This window comes from Microcaecilia unicolor, unplaced genomic scaffold (genome assembly GCF_901765095.1).
Source record: "Microcaecilia unicolor unplaced genomic scaffold, aMicUni1.1, whole genome shotgun sequence".
Classification (NCBI taxonomy): Eukaryota; Metazoa; Chordata; class Amphibia; order Gymnophiona; family Siphonopidae; genus Microcaecilia; species Microcaecilia unicolor.
In genome coordinates, this window is record NW_021963012.1 from 83,318 (window position 1) to 105,616 (window position 22,299).

At 46.5% G+C, this 22,299-nt stretch overlaps 1 protein-coding gene across 2 annotated transcripts in view; it reads left to right on the top strand.

Annotated features, from left to right (window-relative positions):
• The first annotated feature begins 2,159 nt into the window (after positions 1 to 2,159).
• Positions 2,160 to 22,299, top strand: part of LOC115458730 (tyrosine-protein kinase Fyn) — a 123,528-nt gene continuing 103,388 nt past the window's right edge. For both annotated transcript variants that reach the window (XM_030188554.1, XM_030188555.1), the window contains exon 1: positions 2,160 to 2,227. The gene's annotated coding sequence lies outside the window, so the exon portion shown is untranslated. The remainder of the gene's footprint in view (positions 2,228 to 22,299) is intronic.

Here is a 22,299-nt window from a genome sequence, read left to right on the forward strand (position 1 = left end):
AAAGGTGACGTAAGTAGTGAGATGTCCAAATGCAGATTGTTTTCTGTGGGGTCTTTGCGTGTTTTGGCATACGGTACTCCTCCTTTTGGATCAGACAGGGATCCAACTTCAGGAATTTGCCTTAAAGGTCAAGCAAAGATGCCAAATACAACAAGTTAGGTGTGTACATTTCTGTTGATCGTTTTTTGCGATATTCAGGGGCTATGACTCCTTTCATCGAGTTATTTATTCATTTAGATTAATTTCTTATAACTGCCTTTCAGACAAAAGTATCAAAACAGTGTACAATAACAGACAATTAAGAAAAAAAATGGTTAGACATTAGAACATTATATCTCAAAATCAATTGGAAATTAAACAAATAAACTTATACCTCCCAATCCTATTACATATATTTAAGGTATTTTCCAAAACTAATATTGCCCAATCCTATATAATAATTCTCACCTCCAACGTTCTGACTTGCTGCCTGGGACCGTGGCTCATTCCGAGTTGGTCTGCTAGGCTCCGTAGATCAGGCTGACATCACCGTAGCCTTTATGATGTCAACTTCAGAACCCGGGGGAAAAAAAATCATGCCTCACAGCTGATCCATGTCCAGAGGAGGGTCGCTGGACATGGGTGGCAGGAGGGGGGGCAGGGGAGAGAGGAGGTTCGCTGGACATGGGTGGCTGCAGGGGGGGCAGGGGGTCGCTGGACATGGGTGGCTGGGGGGGCAGGGGAGAGAGGAGGGTCGCTGGACATGGGTGGCAGGAGGGGGCAGGGGAGAGAGGAGGTTTGCTGGACATGGGTTGCTGCAGGGGGAGAGGAGGGTCACTGGACATGGGTGGCTGCAAGGGAGCCGAGGAAAACCTTGCTAGCGCCTGTTTCATTTGTGTCAGAAACGGGCCTTTTTTACTAGTTATATATAATTGTATTGTATTGTAACATTTATAACCCGCGCTTTCCCACTTGTTAGCAGGCTCAACGCGGCTTACATAATATAACAAATTTACAAGATAACACAAAATGGGTAAAACATTATATTTATCTCTTTATATACTATATTTAGGTGGACAATAAAAAGGATAAGGGAGGAAGGTGGTAGAGGTAGGGAGCGGGAAGAGGGTGTAAGTTGGGGTCATGTGTTGTGAGTAAGGAAGAATGTATAATAATGGATCGAAGAGGGATGAATTCAAAAAGGATAAAAGCATATTTTAAGTTCTGTCAAGTAGTCAGATCTAGGTATCGCAGATGGATTTCTAATTTAAGTCAAGTCATATGTGTAGGCTTGCTTGAAAAGGTGAGTTTTCAGCAGCTTCCGGAAGCGTAAATGGTTATTGACTATTCGAATCGATCTTGGAAAGGTGTTCCAGACCTTACTGCCTATAACGGAGAAAGTGGATGCATAATATGTTTTGTACTTGATTCCTTTACAGTTGGGAAGATGTAAGTTTAGATAAATATAATGCATTTAAATCACAAAAATGAATATAAATATATTGTGAAAAGTGCTCAGTTCACACGTCAGTCATAATGAATCGTGACTGGCTGAGTAGAGAACCATCATTGCACCCTTGGCGTTCTCAATTGTATGAGGATAAACGTGCTGTCTCTATCAGGCCTCTAGTAGCAAAAAACCTTAGTTAACGCTAAATCGAGCTACGTGTATTAATCGTTGCATCAATCGTTATTGAAGCTAATTAAGAGTACCTATGTTGAATATGTTTAGATACGTCTCTCATACTGTACATATTAGAACTAGATACTAAACAGATGTTACAGTGTCATAATAATGACATAAATTGGATGATTAACTCACTGGTTTAGTACTCTTCATTTCTAACAGTTGACGTATCCTCGTAGGCAAATCGCTATGTATGAGTACTTATCCGTAAACTTTTTCAGCGTGAAAAAAGGGCGCCAATTACGTGGAGATGGATCCACACCCAGTTCAGAAAGTGTTTCCCTCATCAAAATCGATGTCCTGTGGGACCTCCAAACTCTACTCTTCGTAATTAGGACATTATATGACAGGCCCAACAGGGAGGACATGAAGCTACACAATTATAATACCCAGTGATTGGGCTGAGATAAGAACTAGCCTAAAGTAATGTTGTGCTTGAAACTTGGAGATGTGAGCCAGGGTCTTAATTCTTCTGTTTCTTTTGCTCCAGGGTCTTTCACCAGCTCTGAAACTGATGAGATGTGCGACGACTTGCAGTAGTTGAGGTGGGCTGATACTCTGGTGAGTGGTACGTGTTCCTAACTAATGTGCGTTTCAGAACACAGTGGTTTATGGTTTATTGCATTTGTTAAAATCACCTTAACGATATAAATCAAAGCGATGGACAATAAAAAGAACAGCCTAGAATAGAGAAAAGAAAAATAGGCAAACAACCAAACTTTCACAAAATCACAACCATTATCAAGACTACACACACCAAATACAATCATAAATTTCAACACTTGGAGAAAAGTGAAATTAAAAACTTTTTTGAAAGAATGGATAAGACAGATGAGAAAATTTCAAAGTCGGAAAGTACTCAAGCTGCCAAGATAAAAGATATGACAAATGTTAGGATTAAAATGGAAAACTATGAAAATCACATGCGCAGATACAATTTGAGATTTATAAACTTTCCAAGAATTAAAATGATTAATCCATTGGAGATGCTACAACGATATTTTAAAGAGGTCTTGGAGATACCGGAGACGAATTTTCCACCATTGACTCAGGTTTATTATGTGCCCCCAAAACCTCAAGAACAACCACAGCAACAAAAAGATTCTTTAAATGTAACAAATTTCCTAGAAACATCCGATGTTGAACAAACAACTCCGGCAACTTTGGTAGCCACTGTAGCTCTACTTCCAGATAAACAGTGGCTGTTTAAAATGTCCTTTAAACATAAGGATAAAGAGTTTTTGGATTTAAAAATATTATTGTTTCCAGATGTATCGAGAGAAACGCAAAAAAAAACGAAAACAATTTTTGATATTGAAACCAGAAGTATTGCGACTAGGTGCTTCTTTCTACCTTCGCTTTCCTTGTAAATGTATAATACGTTATAAGTCTAAAAAATATGTTTTCATGGACCCGTCACATTTAACATCGTTTGTAACATCTAAAAGAAATGAAAGAGTTATGTGAATTAACCTTGTTTAAATATCTCCTAGGTATAAGATTTCCTATTATTTTTCTTTTTAATCCTCCAGTGTAAGGATGTCCCCCATTAATGAGGACTTGAGTGTTGTATTATGTTAAATTTATATTATATATTTTTCCTCTGTTTTTTTCTAACTTTGCAAATAACACTTTTTCCTGTATCAAGTGTAATTCCTTGAAATTAATTGTATATGTATAAAAAATAAAAAAATATTCAACACTGACTGCAGGTTAACTGTCCACTTCCAGTTGGATATCTGTTTACTGCAAAGTATGGTTTTGGTACGGCTAGACTACTGCGATGCTCTATTTATTGGAATGCCATCTTTGGGTGCGAGGGCATTGCAAGTGGTCCAGAATGCAGCTGCTCAAGTCCTAGTAGGAATGTCAAAATTTTCCCATGTATCTTCAGTGCTTGAACAACTGCTCTGGTTACCTGTGCTACAGAGAATACGATTTAAGGTATTGATGATTGTACATCAGACTTTATATACAGACTAGTAAAAAAGGCCCGTTTCTGACACAAATGAAACGGACGCTAGCAAGGTTTTCCTTGGAGTGTGTATGTTTGAGAGAGTGTGTGTGAGAGAGAGTGTGTGTCTGGGTGCGAGTGTGTCTGTGAGAGAGAGTGTGTGTGTGAGAATGAGAGTGTGTGCAAGTGCGTATGTGAGACAGTGTGAGAGAGAGAGTGTGTGTGAGACACAGACTCTCTGTGAGACTGAGTGTATGGGACCAAGAGAGTGTGTGAGTGACTGTGTGACACATAGAGAGTGAATGTGATACTGTGTGAGACATAGAGTGTGTGAGAGTGAGAGAGAGAAAGACAGACATTGACTGTGAAAGAGAGAGAGTGTGTGTGTGACAGAGATACCTCCCCCCCCCCCCTCTCTCTGGTGTCTGAGCGTTACTGTGCAGGACGCTGAGCTCTGGCTGTGCTTCAAGGAACTGACCAATCCTATTTAATAGAATGCACCGCCAACATTCTGAAGCCGAAAAACCTCGTGTGGTTGGTCAGTTCTGCTTGTGACGAACCCGGAAGTAAGTGATGTCAATTCAGGAGATGGATACAGAGAGCAGGAATGCCTCAGCCATGCAGTCAGCTTCAGAATGTTGGAGTGCGTTTTATTATATAGGATGCTCCATGTTACTTGAAGCAAGTTCTGCCTGTTGTGAGGCACCTAAGGGAGAAAAAGGAGAGGAAGCTAAGGACAGAGGCAGAACAGGCAGTCTGGTACCTGGAGAGTGGGACTACAAAGTCCAGAATCCTGCAGGCGGGGAGGGCAGGCCCCCTAGAGGCTATAGGCAGACCAGACTCAAAGGAAGGGAGGAGGACTCCGAGGCCCAGCATCCCCTGCAGTATGAGGGAGAAACGGAAAGGGAGGAGGCTGGGAGCTACCAGGAGGAGAATGCTGAGGGAGAGAATGGGGATTGGCTGACGGACACTAATGAGGCAGAAGGGCAACAGCTGAAAAGCCCAGATGGAGATGAATTAATGGAATGGGAGGTTGGAGGTGAGGAGAGAGGAGGGGGCGGGGAAAGAGAGGCCACGGAGGAAACAGAGCCTGTGGAGATTTCTGCTTGGGCTCAGGTATCGGGGAAGAAGATAAAGGACTAATATATCCGCTCTGTTCTCCCAGCTAAGACGGACATGGAATAAATCTAAGATCATTGTCTCTGATTTAAAGGGAGCAGTTTCTGGAGGAGGAGCAGGGGTGTGAGAGAACTGCATTTTCCCTGTGTTTTGAACTTGGACTGTGGGGGAGAAACTGCATTTCTTTTTCTTTTTGTGTTTTGAATTTGGACTGTGGGAGAGGAATTGCATTCTTCTGGGGTGTAAGAGAGAGGGAAACTGCACTCTAACTGTGTGTGTGTGAACTGAAGAGTCATGGACTGTGTTTTTGGATGTTTTTACTACTACTACTACTTAACATTTCTAGAGCGCTACTAGGGTTAAGCAGCGCTGTACAAATTAACAAATAAGGATGGTCCCTGCTCAGAAGAGCTTACAATCTAAAGGACGAAATGTCAAGTTGGTGCAGTCTAGATTTCTTGAGTAGAGGTGTGGTGGTTAGGTGCCGAAGGCGACATTGAAGAGGTGGGCTTTGAGCAATGATTTGAAGATGGGTAGGGAGGGGGCCTGGCGTATGTGCTCAGGGAGTTTGTTCCAAGCATGGGGTGAGGCGAGGCAGAAAGGGTGGAGCCTAGAGTTGGCGGTGGTGGAGAAGGGTACTGAGAGGAGGGATTTGTCTTGAGAGCGGAGGTTACGGGTAGGAACGTAAGGGGAGATGAGGGTAGAGAGGTAAGGAGGGGCTGCAGATCGAGTGCATTTGTAGGTGAGTAGGAGAAGCTTAAACTGTATGTCTCAAGGGGGGTTGTCCCAACCCTAGGGAGCCCGAGGAGGAGCTACCCCGGCACATTGGAGGAGGGGTGCTGACACTGTCTATCAGCCGAGACAGGTATTGAGGTCAGAAGCCGCTATGCGCATTTCTACAGATGATGTAGCATGGCTACATTATGCTGATACGCGGGCTTCGGCCTTCGTTCCGGCAGCGATTTCATTATGGAATGCACTTTCTGATCAGCTCCACCACTGTGGTACTTTTGCACAGTTTAAGAAATGATTGAAGACTCGGTTATTTGTGGCTGTAATTCTTCAACTGACTGTGGAAGCCCTGTGATTTTAAGATGAAAAGAATTGTATTTATTTTGTGATGTTTGTTTTATTCTGAACATTTCTTGGAAACCACCTACTTCTAGGCGGCCTATAAGTCTTTTAAATAAATAATATCAGGTGGGTAAATTGTTCCATAGAAATGGAGCCAGAAAATAAAAAGCACTTTACAAGTAGACTCCCATAGGCCTTGGATGGATTAGGGAGTATAAACCTATGGTCATCGTTAGATGTACAGGGGCATGAAGAATAATAAGCTGGGCAAGGTAATCAGGTAAACCAGTATAAAGAGCTTTTAAGAGTTTGACAAAGAACTTTGAAGGAGCTCCTATATTCGACCGGCAACCAATGCAACTGTTCTCTTGAGGCTAGAGTAGCAGACTTGGTGGAGCTGAGGGAGACAGAGAGGTACATAGAGGAGACCTGCAGGGATGTTGTAGAGAAGTCCCACCTCCAGTCTGGTAGCCCTTGTGATACCTTGGAGGAGGGAGGTCTCCTAGAAGGAAAGCATCACCCTGGTGAAGTAGGAAGTACTCCTGTAGCCAGAACCTGCCCACCAGAGGATGCACTGTCCTCTCGCATCGAGGATATGCCTCTGAGAACTTCTGCCCAGGCGAGAAGGGTTAGGACAGCTGTTGTAGTTGGTGATTCAATCATTAGGCATGTGGATAGCTGGGTGGTTGGCAGACATGAGGATCACCTGGTCACTTGCCTGCCTGGTGCGAAGGGAGCAGACCTCACGCATCACCTAGACAGGATCTACAGGATCTTAGATAGTGCTGGGGGGGAGCCGGCTGGCTTGGTACATGTGGGTACCAATGACATAGGAAAATGTGGGAGGTAGGATCTGGAAGCCAAATTTAGGCTCTTAGGTAGAAAGCTGAAGTCCAGATCCTCCAGGATAGCATTTTCAGAAATGCTCCGCATTCCACGTGCAGGACCCAAAGACAGGCAGAGCTCCAAAGTCTCAGTGTGATGTTGGTGCAGGGATGAGGGATTCAGATTTGTTAGGAATTGGTCATCATTCTGGGAAAGGGGAAGACTGTTCCGGAAGGAACCAGGCTGCTGGCGCTAAATTTAAAAAAAGAGATAGAGCACCTTTTAAACTAGAATGGGGGTGAAAAGCCGACAGCCACCCAGCGCATGGTTCGGTGTAGAGTATCCTTGAAGGATACTATTGAAAGAGGACATTTAGGGAATCCGAGTAGAGAGGTTTCAACAATGCTGAAAGTAAGCCAGGTGTGCTTAATGAGAGAGCAGGATAAAGGATGCACATTATCCCCTTCAATTTCTAAGCAGCTTGTAGATCAAAGAAAAAAACACAATTTGAAGTGACTGCAACTATTTGAGATTCTGTTGCTACTGTTTGAGATTCTACATGGAACGTTGCTACTATTTGAGATTCTGTTGCTACTATTTGAGATTCTACATGGAATGTTCCTACTATTTCAGTTTCTATTGCTACTGTTTGAGATTCTGTTGCTATTATTTCAGATTCTACATGGAATGTTGCTACTGTTTGAGATTCTACATGGAATGTTGCTGCTCTTTGAGATTCTGTTGCTACTCTTTGAGATTCTGTTGCTATTATTTGAGATTCTACATGGAATGTTTCTACTATTTAAGATTATGTTGCTACTATTTGAGATTCTATATGGAATGTTGCTACTAAATAACATTCTGTTGCCACTATTTGAGATTCTGTTGCTTCTGTTTGAGATTCTACATGGAATGTTGCTACTATTTGAGGTTCTGTTGCTATTATTTCAGATTCTACATGGAATGTTGCTACTGTTTGAGATTCTACATGGAATGTTGCTGCTCTTTGAGATTCTGTTGCTACTCTTTGAGATTCTGTTGCTATTATTTGAGATTCTACATGAAATGTTGCTACTATTTGAGATTCTATATGGAATGTTGCTACTAAATAACATTCTGTTGCCACTATTTGAGATTCTGTTGCTATTATTTCAGATTCTACATGGAATGTTGCTACTATTTGAGGTTCTGTTGCTATTATTTCAGATTCTACATGGAATGTTGCTACTGTTTGAGATTCTACATGGAATGTTACTGCTCTTTGAGATTCTGTTGCTACTGTTTGAGATTCTGTTGCTATTATTTGAGATTCTACATGAAATTTTGCTACTATCTGAGATTCTACATGGAACATTGCTACTATTTGAGATTCTGTTGCTACTATTTGAGATTCTATATGGAATGTTGCTACTAAATAACATTCTGTTGCCACTATTTGAGATTCTGTTGCTATTGTTTGAGATTCTACATGGAATGTTGCTTGTGGAGGAGTAGCCTAGTGATTAGTGCAGAGGACGTTGATCCTGAGGAACTGGGCTTGATTCCCACTGCAGCTTCTTGTGACTCTGGGCAAGTCACTTAACCCTCCATTGCCCCAGGTACAAAATGATTACCTATATATATTTAAACCACTTTGATTGTAAGCACAGAAATCCCCTTTCACACTGTTTCAGATGAGTGTGCACAGGGAAAAAATATTTGGGGATTGTAAAAAATGACACCCAGGACATCATCATTTCAAGTGAGCACACTGCTCTCTTTTCAGTGACTCTCCTGCATCTCCCTTCATTCCTCTCTGCAAAGTTCACAAGCTACATCATAACATCACACCCAGACACAGAAGAAGCAGCAGTCAGGTAGCCTTCGACATGCACTGTAGTTTGTGATTCTGTTGCACTGGTTCCGGTTCACTTCCTGCACTGTGGTATGCGTGTGTGCTCTCAGCTCTCTTGAGTGACAGTGCGACATGCTGCTCTCTGGTTTTCTTCGAGGGCTCCTGCCTCTCTCTTGAGTGGTACTGGATCAGTCAGCAGTTCTGTGTTAATGTAGACACAGAACCACATCCTTCCTGCATCCCCACACGATGCTGAGAAAGTACGTGCCACGCTGACGAGAGTGTGCAAGTCAGACCTCCACAGCAGCAGCCTGCAACTGGAAAGAATTATGCATGATTTCCACACAGCAGAGGACAGGGAGAGGCAGGACCCACAGTACTGCATGCTAGGAATCTGTCTCTTTACGGGCCTGTCACCTCTCTAAGAAGCATCACTTAACGTGTCCTTGTCCTTCACATTATTACTGGAGACTCCCCATTTAGCAGCTGGACAGTTGTTATGGACTCGATTACACAGCTCTTAGTAAATGATGGCAGATAAAGACTTGAATGGGTCATCCACTCAACGAATAGTTAAGCTCTGGAACTCTTTGCCAGAGGATGTGGTAACAGTAGTTAGCATATCCGGGTTTTAAAAAGGTTTGGACAAATGTTGCTACGCTGAGATTCTGCATGGAATCTTGTCACTCTTTAGGATTCCAGAATCTTGCAATTTTTTGGGATTCTACATGGAATGTTGCTACTCTGAGATTCTGCATGGAATCTTGTCAGTCTTTAGGATTCCAGAATCTTGCAATTTTTTTGGGATTCTGCATGGAATGTTGCTATTCTGAGATTGTTCATGGAATCTTTTGACTCTTTAGGTGCCCAGAATCTTGCTATTCACATGGAATGTTGCCACAGTTTGGGTTTCTGCCAGGTACTTGTGACCTGGCTTGGCCACTGTTTGGAAAACAGGATACTGGGCTAGATGGACCATTGTTCTGACCCTGTATGGTTACTCTTATGTTCTTATCCAGACTGCTCAACAGTCACACTCATTATCAATTCATGATTAAATCAACAATGAATGTGATATTATATACTTTATCACAAGTCTTTCTTTGGCGTTTCTGGGACATAGACCTTAGAAGTCCATCCAGCTCTGTCCATCCACAGGTATCCAGTTCAAGCCCAGTGTTGCTCCTTGTGATCATGGGCAAGTCACTTAACCCTGCATTGCTCTCTGGGGAAAGGAAAATACCTAGTTTACATGAATGTAACTTACGTTGAGCAAAATTCAAATTAAAAAAAACCCATGGTGTAGGCTGCAAGGCCCTCTGGTCCCACAATGTCACCAGATCAGCTACAAAATTAATCAAAACCCATTTAGGCCCTAACCTGGGTAAGAGCACTTGTTGACTGTTGTACCAACCAACCTCTTTAGGCTCACCAGCTGTAGGGTCTTTATTTGAGTTTCCCTTTACAATTAGGATGAGTCCATAACCACCAGCAATCAAGCATCCTTTAGTCCTGTAAAGTCCTGTGGTGAACAGATATTCCTGTTCCCTGCACTTTTCAGGACCTAACAGGGTCCTTTTCTCCCTTCTTGAGTCTTTATTAACAAACTGTGTCCACTGTTCACCTGCTTATGCAAACTGTATGCTAATGTGTCTCTTAATTCAGCTACTGGGTATTCTTCTCTCGCTTCCAGAGCTCAGGAAATTGTATAAATATAATCCAGAGGGGTTAGTTTCCTCCCCCCCACCCAACCTCGCATTTAGCTTTTCCTGCTAAGCTACAACCTCCCACACAGGATCCGGGTGTGTTCGCCCTAACTGTACTTGTGGGCCATGGGACTAACCTCAAACCCAGGTTGTCATTTTATGAAGCCTAGTTCTGGTAGGATTTGGTTGTGGATCTCTATCTCTCTATGGTGAAATATACTCTATCACAGTACTGTATCTATGAATAGAATTGAAATCTTTATTTAGTTATTTTTCTATTACAGATTTACACACTCTACAGCACTGAATTTCTGCTCTGCTTTCTTCTGTTTTCTCAGGAGGGATGGTGAGTCTGGGGCTCCTTAAATCCATTCAGTGCAGTTCCTCTTCTCTCCAGGGGCTTTTTTTTTTCTTTTTAGCAGGAGGGCTCTTTACTACTACTACTACTACTACTTAACATTTCTAGAGCGCTACTAGGGTTACGCAGCGCTGTACAATTTAACAAAGAGAGACAGTCCCTGCTCAAAGAGCTTACAATCTAATAGACAAGTGAACGGTCGGTCCGATCGGGGCAGTCAAATTGGGGCAGTCTGGATTCACTGAACGGTAAGGGTTAGGTGCCGAACGCAGCATTGAAGAGGTGGGCTTTAAGCAAAGACTTGAAGATGGGCAGGGAGGGGGCTTGGCGTAAGGGTTCAGGAAGGTTGTTCCAAGCATAGGGTGAGGCGAGGCAGAATGAGCGGAGCCTGGAGTTGGCGGTGGTGGAGAAGGGTACTGAGAGGAGGGATTTATCCTGTGAACGGAGGTTACGGGCGGGAACGTAAGGGGAGATGAGGGTAGAGAGGTAGTGAGGGGCAGCAGACTGAGTGCATTTGTAGGTAAGAAGGAGAAGCTTGAATTGAATGCGGTATCTGATCGGAAGCCAGTGAAGTGACCTGAGGAGAGGGGTGATATGAGTATATCGGTTCTGGCGGAATATGAGACGTGCAGCAGAGTTCTGAACAGACTGAAGGGGGGATAGATGGCTAAGTGGGAGGCCGGTGAGGAGTAAGTTGCAGTAGTCCAGGCGAGAGGTAATGAGAGCGTGGACGAGAGTTCGGGTGGTGTGTTCAGAGAGGAAAGGGCGAATTTTGCTGATGTTAAAGAGGAAGAAGCGACAGGTCTTGGCTATCTGCTGGATATGCGCAGAGAAGGAAAGAGAGGAGTCAAAGATGACTCCGAGGTTGCGGGCAGATGAGACGGGGAGGATGAGGGTGTTATCAACTGAGATAGAAAGTGGAGGAAGAGGAGAAGTGGGTTTTGGTGGAAAGACGATAAGCTCGGTCTTGGACATGTTCAGTTTCAGGTGGCGGTTGGACATCCAGGCAGCAATGTCGGATAAGCAGGCCGATACCTTTGCCTGGGTCTCCGCGGTGATGTCTGGTGTGGAGAGATACAGTTGGGTGTCATCAGCATAGAGATGGTACTGGAAACCATGAGATGAGATCAGGGAGCCCAGGGAAGAGGTGTAGATTGAGAAGAGAAGGGGTCCAAGGACCGATCCCTGGGGAACACCAACAGATAAGGGGATGGGGGTGGAGGAAGATCCATGAGAGTGAACTTTGAAGGTGCGGTGGGAGAGATAGGAGGAGAACCAGGAGAGGACAGAGCCCTGGAACCCAAATGAGGACAGTGTGGCAAGAAGTAAGTCATGATTGACAGTGTCAAAAGCAGCGGATAGATCCAGGAGGATGAGGATGGAGTAGTGGCCTCTGGATTTGGCAAGGAACAGGTCATTACAGACTTTAGAAAGTGCTGTTTCTGTCGAGTGAAGAGGGCGAAAAACCGGATTGAAGCGGATCAAGGATGGCATGAGAGGAGAGAAAATCAAGGCAGCGGCTGTGGACTGCGCGCTCAAGTGTCTTGGAGAGGAAGGGTAGGAGGGAGATGGGGCGGTAGTTGGAGGGACAGGTAGGGTCTAGTGATGGTTTTTTGAGGAGTGGCGTGACTACAGCATGCTTGAAGGTGTCGGGGACAGTTGCAGTGGAGAGAGAGAGGTTGAGGATATGACAGATGGAGGGGGTGATAGTAGGAGAGATGGTGTTAAGTAAGTTGGTGGGGGATGGGATCAGAGGAACAAGTGGTGCATTTTGAGGAGGAAAGAAGGCGGGCGGTTTCCTCCTCGGAGATATCAGGAAAGGAGGAGAAAGAGGTCTGGGTTGGTTGGTTGAGGGAGAGGGTTGAAGGGTGAAGAGGAGGAGGTGGCTTGGTAGTGAACTCAAGGTTGATCTTTTGCACCTTGTCGCGGAAGTAGTCAGCCAGTGATTGAGGAGAGAGTGACGGGGGGGTGGGAGCGGAGGGCACTTTGAGGAGGGAGTTAAGGGTGGCGAAGAGACGACGAGGGTTAGAGCTGAGAGAATTAGTCAATTGGGTGTAATAGTCCTGTTTGGCAAGGAATAGTGAGGACTGGAAGGAGGATAGCATGAATTGTAGTGAAGGAAATCTGAATGGGTGCGAGATTTCCTCCAGAGGCGTTCAGCAGATCGGGCGCAGGAGCGAAGGTAACGGATGCAAGGGGTCAGCCAGGGCTGGGGATTAGTACGCCTTGTGGGACGGGAGGTGGATGGTGCAAGGGTGTCCAGAGCAGAGGAGAGAGTGGCATTGTAAGCGGAGACAGCCTCGTCAACAGACTCGGAGGACATGATGGAGGGGAGGAGATTAGAAATACTAGATGATAAGGTGGGAGGGTCAATAATCTGGAGATTCCTGGAAGTAGTGGTTAATGTTGGGCGGGGCTGAGGGGGAGGGTGAAGAAGTGTGAAGGTGATCAGGTGATGATCAGAGACAGGAAGAGCTGAGGTGTGGAAATTGGAGGGTGAGCCGGAAGAGGAGAGGACGAGGTCAAGGCAATGGCCATCACGGTGAGTAGGGGTGGTGGAACAAAGCTGGAGGTTGAAGGATGATGTTAGAGTGAGGAACTGAGAAGCGTGAGAGTTGGACAGGTCATCAACGTGTATGTTGAAGTCTCCGAGAATGAGGGATGGAGATGAGGGTTCAAGAAAAACAGAAAGCCAGGCATCGAAGTCGGTGAGGAAGGAAGGGAGGGATTTATCAGGGGGGCGGTAAATGACTGCCACTCTGAGTGGCAACGGGTAGAATAGACGGATGGAGTGGACTTCAAAGGATGAGAAGCAGTGAGACTGTGGTAGGAGGAGGGGTTGGAAGCTACAGGAGGGCGAGAGTAGCAACCCGACGCCTCCTCCACGGCCAACTAGGCGGGGAGTATGGGAGAAGAGATAGCCTCCATGGCATAGAGCCGCAACTGAGGCAGAGTCGTCAGGGGAGAGCCAGGTTTCAGTTAGGGCAAGCAGGTGAAGGGAATGAGAGATGAAGAGATCGTGGGTGAAGGGAAGTTTGTTGCAGACCGAGTGGGCATTCCACAGTGCACATGAGAAGGGGAGGGAAGAGGGGGGGAGGAGGGGAATAGATATGAGATTGGAGACATCCCGGAAACGTTTGCATGGATAGGACGAAGACAGGTGTGGGGGACCTGGATTGGGATTGATGTCTCCTGCGGATAGCAGGAGGAGGAGCAAGAGAGTGCGGAGGAGGGTGGGGGAGGTAGGGCGACGAAGGCGACGAAGACGGGATGCGCTTAGGAGGAATGGGGATGGGTTAATGGCAGGAAGGAAGTGTTGAAGGTTGAGAGCTAGGAAGGAGGAGGGGGACAGGAGAGATGGTGAGGTGGTGAGGGACGGGGGTGAGTAGGGTATTGCAGTAGTGAGCAAGATGGGAGAGGACATGGGTGGGCAGTGAGTTCCAGTGGTAGACAGCGGTAGGGGGAGGGGAAAAAGATTAGGAAGGGACAGGGCAAGGAAGAGAATGTGTAAAGGGGCCATAAGTAGTAACTGAGGTGTTATGGGTATATATGTAGTGACTGAGGTGTTAAGCGATAGATAGAACGGCAGAGCTGGATTAGAGGCTTAAAACTGGAATGGTAGGCAGCAGGCAGGTAGGCACTGCCCAGTAAGAACAAGTCACACCCACTATGTTTGAAAAATGTGGGAGGAAAGGAGGTGAAGAGCCTGAACACAGAGACAGAGCAGTTATCTGCAGGCAGATTAGGTTGCTTGGGAGGGTATATAAGAACTATCACCCTAGGGGTGGGTGGGTAGAGGGGTGGGTGGGAGGGATCTAAGTCTAAAATGTACAGACAGAGCTGCAGCACAGCCAGTTAATCTGTAAAAAAGATGGATTTCTCAAGAAAAACTGGTATAGAAGGCTGCCCCTCTAACAGAGAATCAGGTCACACCCACTAAGTTTGAATTTGTGGGGGAGATTCAGAGACAGAGCTGCTAAGTCTAAAATGTACAGACAGAGCTGCAGCACAGCCAGTTAATCTGTAAAAAAGATGGATTTCTCAAGAAAAACTGGTATAGAAGGCTGCCCCTCTAACAGAGAATCAGGTCACACCCACTAAGTTTGAATTTGTGGGGGAGATTCAGAGACAGAGCTGCTAAGTCTAAAATGTACAGACAGAGCTGCAGCACAGCCAGTTAATCTGTTCTCTGGCACCTGCTTTCTTGCTAGCACATGGCTCCTGGTACTTTTTCAGGCACTGAACTTCAGGGGCTGGTCACTCATCTCTCGTTTTCCAAACCTGTCCAGAATCTTCTGGCAGGAGGAGGAGAGAGGGGTTTTCTTACTCCTCTATAGGCCCTGGTTCCTGCGAGGGGGGAGACACCTTTCTTCCTCTAGTGGTCTGCAGAACTGGAAGGGGGACCGCATAGGAGCCAACTTTTCAAAATGATTGGGGGTGCTCAACTTGGCGGAAATTGCCAAGTCCATAAAAAGGAAACCTAAGGCATGGTGGATTGTGAACACAACTGGTCAGGCTGTCTTTAAATGTACAGAACAGCAAGTTGTACACATACAGGCGACCCTCAGGGGGAGGAATGCTGGCTTCGGCCTAACCCCTGGTAAGCCTTTCCTTAGCTGAGAGGTGCCCAGCTCTACCACCGGCTGCCTTTCAGGTGCTGTGGAGGACTTGCAGCTCATCTGCATATCCTTACAGCCTTCTCCGGGGTGACACCCAGGTCCACTCCGATCCACTCAGGGCCTCCGCTCTAGGTGCCCAGCGCTCCCACCAGGTGCTGTGGAGGACTTGCAGCCCTTCTGCATTTCCTCACAGCTATATCCGGGGTGACTCCAGTTCCACCCCGATCTTCCCAGGGCCCTCGCTCCAAGTGCACAGAGTTTCCAGGTGCTTTTTGGCTAGGATCAGGTGACCCTCAGGGGGAGGAATGCTGGCTTCGGCCTAACCCCTGGTAAGCCTTTCCTCAGCTGAGAGGTGCCCAGCTCTACCACCGGCTGCCTTTCAGGTGCTGTGGAGGACTTGCAGCTCATCTGCATATCCTTACAACCTTCTCTGGGGTGACACCCAGGCCCACTCCAATCCACTCAGGGCCTCTGCTCTAGGTGCCGCGTGCCTAACGGCATGCAGGGCATTTTTCTCTTTACATCTAATCTTCTTCCCAGTTGCTAAAGTACCTCAGTCATTTATGTCCCCTATTCACATTCTCTTCCTAGCCCTGTCCCTTCCTAATCTTTTCCCTCACCCCCTACCTCTCTCCGCTTCAGGAACTCACTGCCCATCCATCGACTTCATCACCTCACCTTCTCTCCTACCCTCTTCCTCCCTCTTGGCTTTAATCTCCGCCTCTTTCTTCCGTCCATTTTGCCTTCCCCATTCCACCTAAATACCTCTCGCCTTCGTGGCCACACCTCTCCTACTCTCCTCCACTCTCTTTTACTCCTTCTCTTACTCTCAGCCGGTGACATCAATCCTAATCCTGGCCCCCCTCACCAACTATTATCCCAACTCTACAGATCTCACTGCGACCTCTCTAACCTCATCTCTATTTCTCTACTCCCCTCCTCTTCTCTGCCCTTCTCTTGCGCCCTATGGAATGCCCGCTCTATCTGTAACAAACTCGCCTATATCCAGGACCTCTTTATCTCGCGTCACCTCCATCTGCTCGCCATAACAGAAACCTGGTTCTGCCCTGATGACTCTGCTTCAGTCGCAGCCCTGTGCCATGGCGGTTATCTATTTTCACATACTCCTCGCCCTGCCGGCCGTGGGGGCGGTGTTGGACTACTTCTCTCTCCCTCCTCCAGAGTTCAACCCCTTCTTCCACCTCAATCTCACTGTTTTTCCTCCTTTGAAGTCCACTCTATCCGCCTTTTCTCTCCTCTGCCTCTTCGAATAGCGGTCATTTATCGTCCCCCTAATAAGTCCCTTTCATCCTTTCTCAGTGACTTTGATGCCTGGCTTGCCTTCTTCCATGATCCTTCCTCCCCCTCTCTCATCCTTGGTGACATTAATATTCCTGCTAATGATCCTTCCAACTCTTATATTTCCAAGTTACTTGCTTTAACGTCCTCCTTTAATCTCCAACTATGCTCCACCTTCCCCACTCATCAAAATGGTCACTGTCTTGATCTCATCTTCTCCTCCAACTGTTCACCCTCTAGTTTCCTTGCCTCTGATCTTCTCTCCTCTGATCACCATCTTATAACTTTCACACTTAAATCTCCTCCCTCCCAGTCCCGTCCTATCTTATCTAATTTATCTAGGAATCTTCACGATATTGACCCTTCATCTCTATCCTCCCATGTTTCAAACCTCCTCTCTACTGTGGCACCATCCACGTCTGTCAACGAGGCTGTTTCTTCCTACAACAATACTCTATCCTCTGCCTTACACACTCTTGCACCTTTGATGACCCGCCCTATAAGGCGTACAAAACCCCAACCTTGGCTGACTTCTAATATCCGCTACCTATGTTCCTGTACCCCCTCCGCCGAACGCCTCTGGCGGAAATCTCGGGCCCTTGCTGATTTCTTACACTTTAAGTTCATGCTGACCTCCTTCCAATCTGCTCTTTTACGTGCCAAACAGGATTATTATATCCAACTGACCAACTCTCTTGGCTCTAATCCTCGACTTGTCTTCACCACATTGAACTCTCTCCTCAAGGTGCCCCCTCCCCCAACTCCCCCTTCATTATCTCCTCAGACCCTTGTTGAATTCTTTCACAACAAGGTTCAAAAGATAAACCTTGCTTTCTCTACCTCACCACCTCTCCCTCCACTAGTCCGTTCCCCTCTCTCTCCTTCCCCTCATTCCCTTTCCTCCTTTCCTGAAGTTACTATTGAGGAAACTACACTTCTCCTTTCTTCCTCAAAATGTACCACCTGTTCCTCTGATCCCATTCCCACCCACCTTCTTAATGCCATCTCTCCTGCTCTTATTCCTTTTATCTGTCACATTCTCAACCTCTCACTTTCCACTGCGACTGTCCCTACTGCCTTTAAACATGCTGTGGTCACACCTCTCCTTAAGAAGCCTTCACTCGACCCTACTTGTCCCTCTAATTACCGATCCATCTCCCTCCTTCCTTTTCTCTCCAAATTACTTGAGCGTGCTGTTCACCGCCACTGCCTTGATTTTCTCTCCTCACATGCTATTCTTGACCCACTACAATCTGGTTTTCGCCCTCTCCACTCAACCGAAACTGCGCTTACTAAAGTCTCCAATGACCTATTACTGGCTAAATCCAGAGGTCAATATTCCATCCTCATTCTTCTTGATCTTTCCGCTGCTTTTGACACTGTCGATCACAGCATACTTCTCGATACCCTGTCCTCACTTGGATTCCAGGGCTCTGTCCTTTCCTGGTTCTCTTCCTACCTCTCCCTCCGTACCTTTAGTGTTCACTCTGGTGGATCCTCTTCTACTTCTATCCCTCTGCCTGTCGGCGTACCTCAGGGTTCTGTTCTTGGTCCCCTCCTCTTTTCTATCTACACTTCTTCCCTTGGTTCATTAATCTCATCCCATGGCTTTTCCTACCATCTCTATGCTGATGACTCCCAAATCTACCTTTCTACCCCTGATATCCTTAAATTTGGTTGTCCCTAGATTTGGTCGTCCCTAGACTTGGTCGTTTCTGATTTTCGGCAATAATCGAAACCAAGGACGTCCATCTCAGAAACGACCAAATGCAAGCCATTTAGTTGTGGGAGGAGCCAGCATTTGTAGTGCACTGGCCCCCCCCCCTGACATGCCAGGACACCAACCGGGCACCCTAGGGGGCACTGCAGTGGACTTCATAAATTGATCCCAGGAACATAGCTCCCTTACCGTGTGTGCTGAGCCCCCCAACCCCCCCCAAAACCCACTACCCACAACTGTACACCACTACCATAGCCCTTACGGGTGAAGGGGGGCACCTAGATATGTGTACAGTGGGTTTGTGGTGGGTTTTGAAGGGCTCGCTGTTTCCTCCACAAACGGAACAGGTAGAGGGGGATGGGGCTGGGGCTGGGTCTGCCTGCCTGAAGTGCACTGCACCCACTAAAACTGCTCCAGGGACCTGCATACTGCTGTCGTGGACCTGAGTATGACATCCAAGGCTGGCATAGAGGCTGGCAATCAATATTTTTAAAGATGTTTTTTGAGGGTGGGAGGGGGTTAGTGACCACTGGGGGAGTAAGGGGAGGTCATCCTCGATTCTCTCCGGTGGTCATCTGGTCAGTTCGGGCTCCTTTTTGTGCCTTGGTTGTAAGAAAAATACGAGCAGGTAAAGTCGTCCAAGTGTTCGTCAGGGACATCCTTGTTTCTTTTGATTATGGGTCGAGGACGTCCTAAGTGTTAGGCACGCCCAAGTCCCGCCTTCGCTACTCCTCTGACACGCCTCCTTGAACTTTGGCCATCCCTGCAACAGAAAGCAGTTGGGGACGTACAAAATTGGCTTTCAATTATACCGATTTGGACGACCCTGTGAGAAGGATGTCCATCTTCTGATTTGTGTCGAAAGATGGGTGTCCTTCTCTCTCGAAAATAAGCCCGATGGGGTGCCACACCAATATAGTCATATCCCCTTATTCATGGTGCCCTGCATGGCCACAGAGGTCACACAACCCAAAAGTTAGCCTGTAGCACAGTAGTAAGAATCGAAAGCCAGGGCTTAGTAGCTAAACCTTGAGGGAAACCAGACCAAGAAACACAAAGGGGGTCTTTTACTAAAGATTACCTCGAGTTATCTGCAGCAGGGCCCATAAGAATAAAATGGGACCTGCTACAGATAACTTGAGCTAATCTTTAGTAAAAAAAAAAAAAACAACCCATAGTAATCTAGTAATTGACGGCAGATAAAGACCTGAACAGTCCATCTAGTCTACCCAATAGTCACACATTATCAAACCATAATTATACCAACAATGAATGTGTTATGTTCTAATTACTAAAGTTGCCGTTGAAGCCCACTCCAGCCTATCCAAATCAGGGGTAAAGCCATGGGTGGGCCCAGGCCCATCCACCTTTGCCCAAGACCCACCCAGAGATGTTACACCCCAGCCACCCACAATCCAGCATCACTCCCTGCCTTTGCTCCCGCAGGTCCAAAATCACAGTCCTTCTTCTTCCCCACCACCGCTGCTGCTGTGCTTGTAGCTTACATTTTCAGGCCATCCACAATTCACCCAGGCATTCCAGGGCCTTTCTTCTGCCATGTCTGGCCCTAACATAAACAGGATGTTCCATCAGAGAGGGCCGGATGCGGCAGAGAGAAGACCCTGGAGTGCCTGTGTGAATCACTGCAGTGGCGGCAGGGTAAAGAGAAGGAAGCGGCAGTGATCCCAGACCTGCAGGGGGGAAGGGAGAGGTGCGCTGGACATGTGGGAGGAGGGGGCTGCAGGGAAGAGAGAGGTGTGCTGGACTTGTGGGAGAAGGAGGAGAATATGGGCTAGAAGAAAGGGAGGGAAGTGCTGGACCCATGGGAGGAATGGGGACTGGAGGGAAGGGAGAGAGGTGCTAGATGTGGGAGAAGGAGGAGGAGAGCTGGAGGGAAGGGAGAGAGGTGTTGGGCCTGCAGGAGGGGGAGGGGATATAGAAGGAAGGGAAAGAGAGATGCCAGATCAAGGGGATGAAGGATGAGGGGATCAAACACTGAACCCACAGGAGGACAGATGGGTGACAAAACTGATAAAGGGGATGGGATGACTTCCCTAAGAGGAAAGGCTAAATCAGCTAGGGCTCTTCAGCTTGGAGAAAAGACGGCTGAGGGGAGGTAGGATAGAGGTCTATAAAATACTGAATGGGCAGATCTGAATCGCTTGATTACTCTGTCCAAAAATTCTAGGACTAGGGGACACGCAATGAAGCTACAAAGTAGTAAATTTAAAACAAATTGGAGAAAACATTTCTTCACTCAAGGTGTAATTAAACTCTAGAATTTGGTGCCAGAGAATGTGGTAAAAGCAATCACCTATTCAAGATTTTTTAAAAGTTTGGTTAATTTCCTAAAAGAAAAGTCCATAAGCCATTATTAAGATGGACTTGGGAAAATCCACTGCTTATATCTAGGATAAACTCAACTACAAAGTAGACACTGTGTTCACGTAAGTAAGTATACAGTGTATTTTGTTGTAACGGGGAAATGGTCTTAATAGTCACTGGGACATGCTGCTTATTAGCAACTTCAAACATTTGGAAATGCCATCTGTGACTCAAATCATCACTGACCAAAAAACCCCCTCCTTGCCTACTTATGCAAGCATAGCACGATACCATGGTTCAGCGATGAACTGAAAAAGCTAAAAACACAAGCCAGGAAACACGAACGAGCATGGAAAAATGCAAAAGATGAACACACACTCAACACATGGAAGCAATCACAAAGGAAATACAAATATGCAATAAGACAAACCAAAAGATCATACTATAAAACTAAAATAGGGACTGACTACAAAGACGCGAAGAAATTATATCAACTCGTTGTTAGGTTTTCAAGGCAGAAACTAGGTTCGTGAGCCCTTGGACCACTGCCGAGGAGCAGCAGTGGCAGGCAAAACCACCCCACACCAGAGACAAGGCAGAACTCTGACAGAAACAGCTAGACTTCACCTGCACTTGACCGCCGTTCCTCAGGAGTTGAGCCCCTGGGTGCAGGCGGCCGGCAGGACTTACCGGACAGGGCAGGAACTGGATAGGCTGAACAGGGACTAAGGGTCAGAGGGGAAAGGAATATACATGGGCAGCAAGGCAGGAAACTGGGCTAGGACTCACAGACAGACAATACTACACAAGGCAGAAAATGGACAAGCTAAAGGACAGGAACTGAAAGCTGCCAAGCAGCCACTGAAACAGGGTACAAATACTGACAGACAAGAGTCAGGACTGAAAGCTGCGGAGCAGCCACTAAGCAAGAGACACAGACAAACAGAAACTAGACCAGGAATACAAACCAGAAACAAGACTAAGAAATAAGCAATAAACCTAAGCTGAACTACACACAGACTAGAACCGGACAAGAAACTCAAACAAGAAACCAGACTAGGCAGAAGTGCAACAAAGCACCAACAAACCAGGGACCTTAGACGATGCAAAGGCAAACACAGAAGTTTCCAGATGATTAATAAAGCCCGTCAGCTGCTGAAGTTCAGCTGCAGGAATCACAAGGCAGCTACGGGTGCTGTTCAGGCACAAACAAGAGAAGCAAGTCTGGCAGCCCGAAAGATCCGGACCGGACTGGGCTAAAATCTGGAACGGGTGACAGTCCATAGCAGCCACCGGTTCTGGCCACCAGAGGGCAAGGTGAGCACAGACAAGGAAACAGTCACCATCGTGACATTCGTGAACAAACTACTAGACACCAACCCGGTTACTGCATCGAATACAGACATCCCATCTGCAGACAAACTTGCTAAGTACTTCAATGAAAAAATTGTAAACCTACGCAACACACTACCTCAGGACAACTCTGACATCGAAAACTTCCTCAACGAACTGGACCCAACCATTGGAGAATACCCGGCTGACCGCAATTAGCTAAACTTCGCCCTCATTACCGTCGACACTGTTGCACAGGCGCTCAGTAGGTTCGCCAACACTCACTGCAAACTAGATGCCTGCCCCAACTACCTATTGAAATCCGCTCCTGACCGCTTCATAGCAGATCTCACATCCCACCTAAACTACATGCTCCAGCACGGCCTCTTCCCAAAGAAAAATGGCAATATCCTACTCACCCCGATACCAAAAGACACCATGAAAAAAGCAAATGAAATCATCAACTAC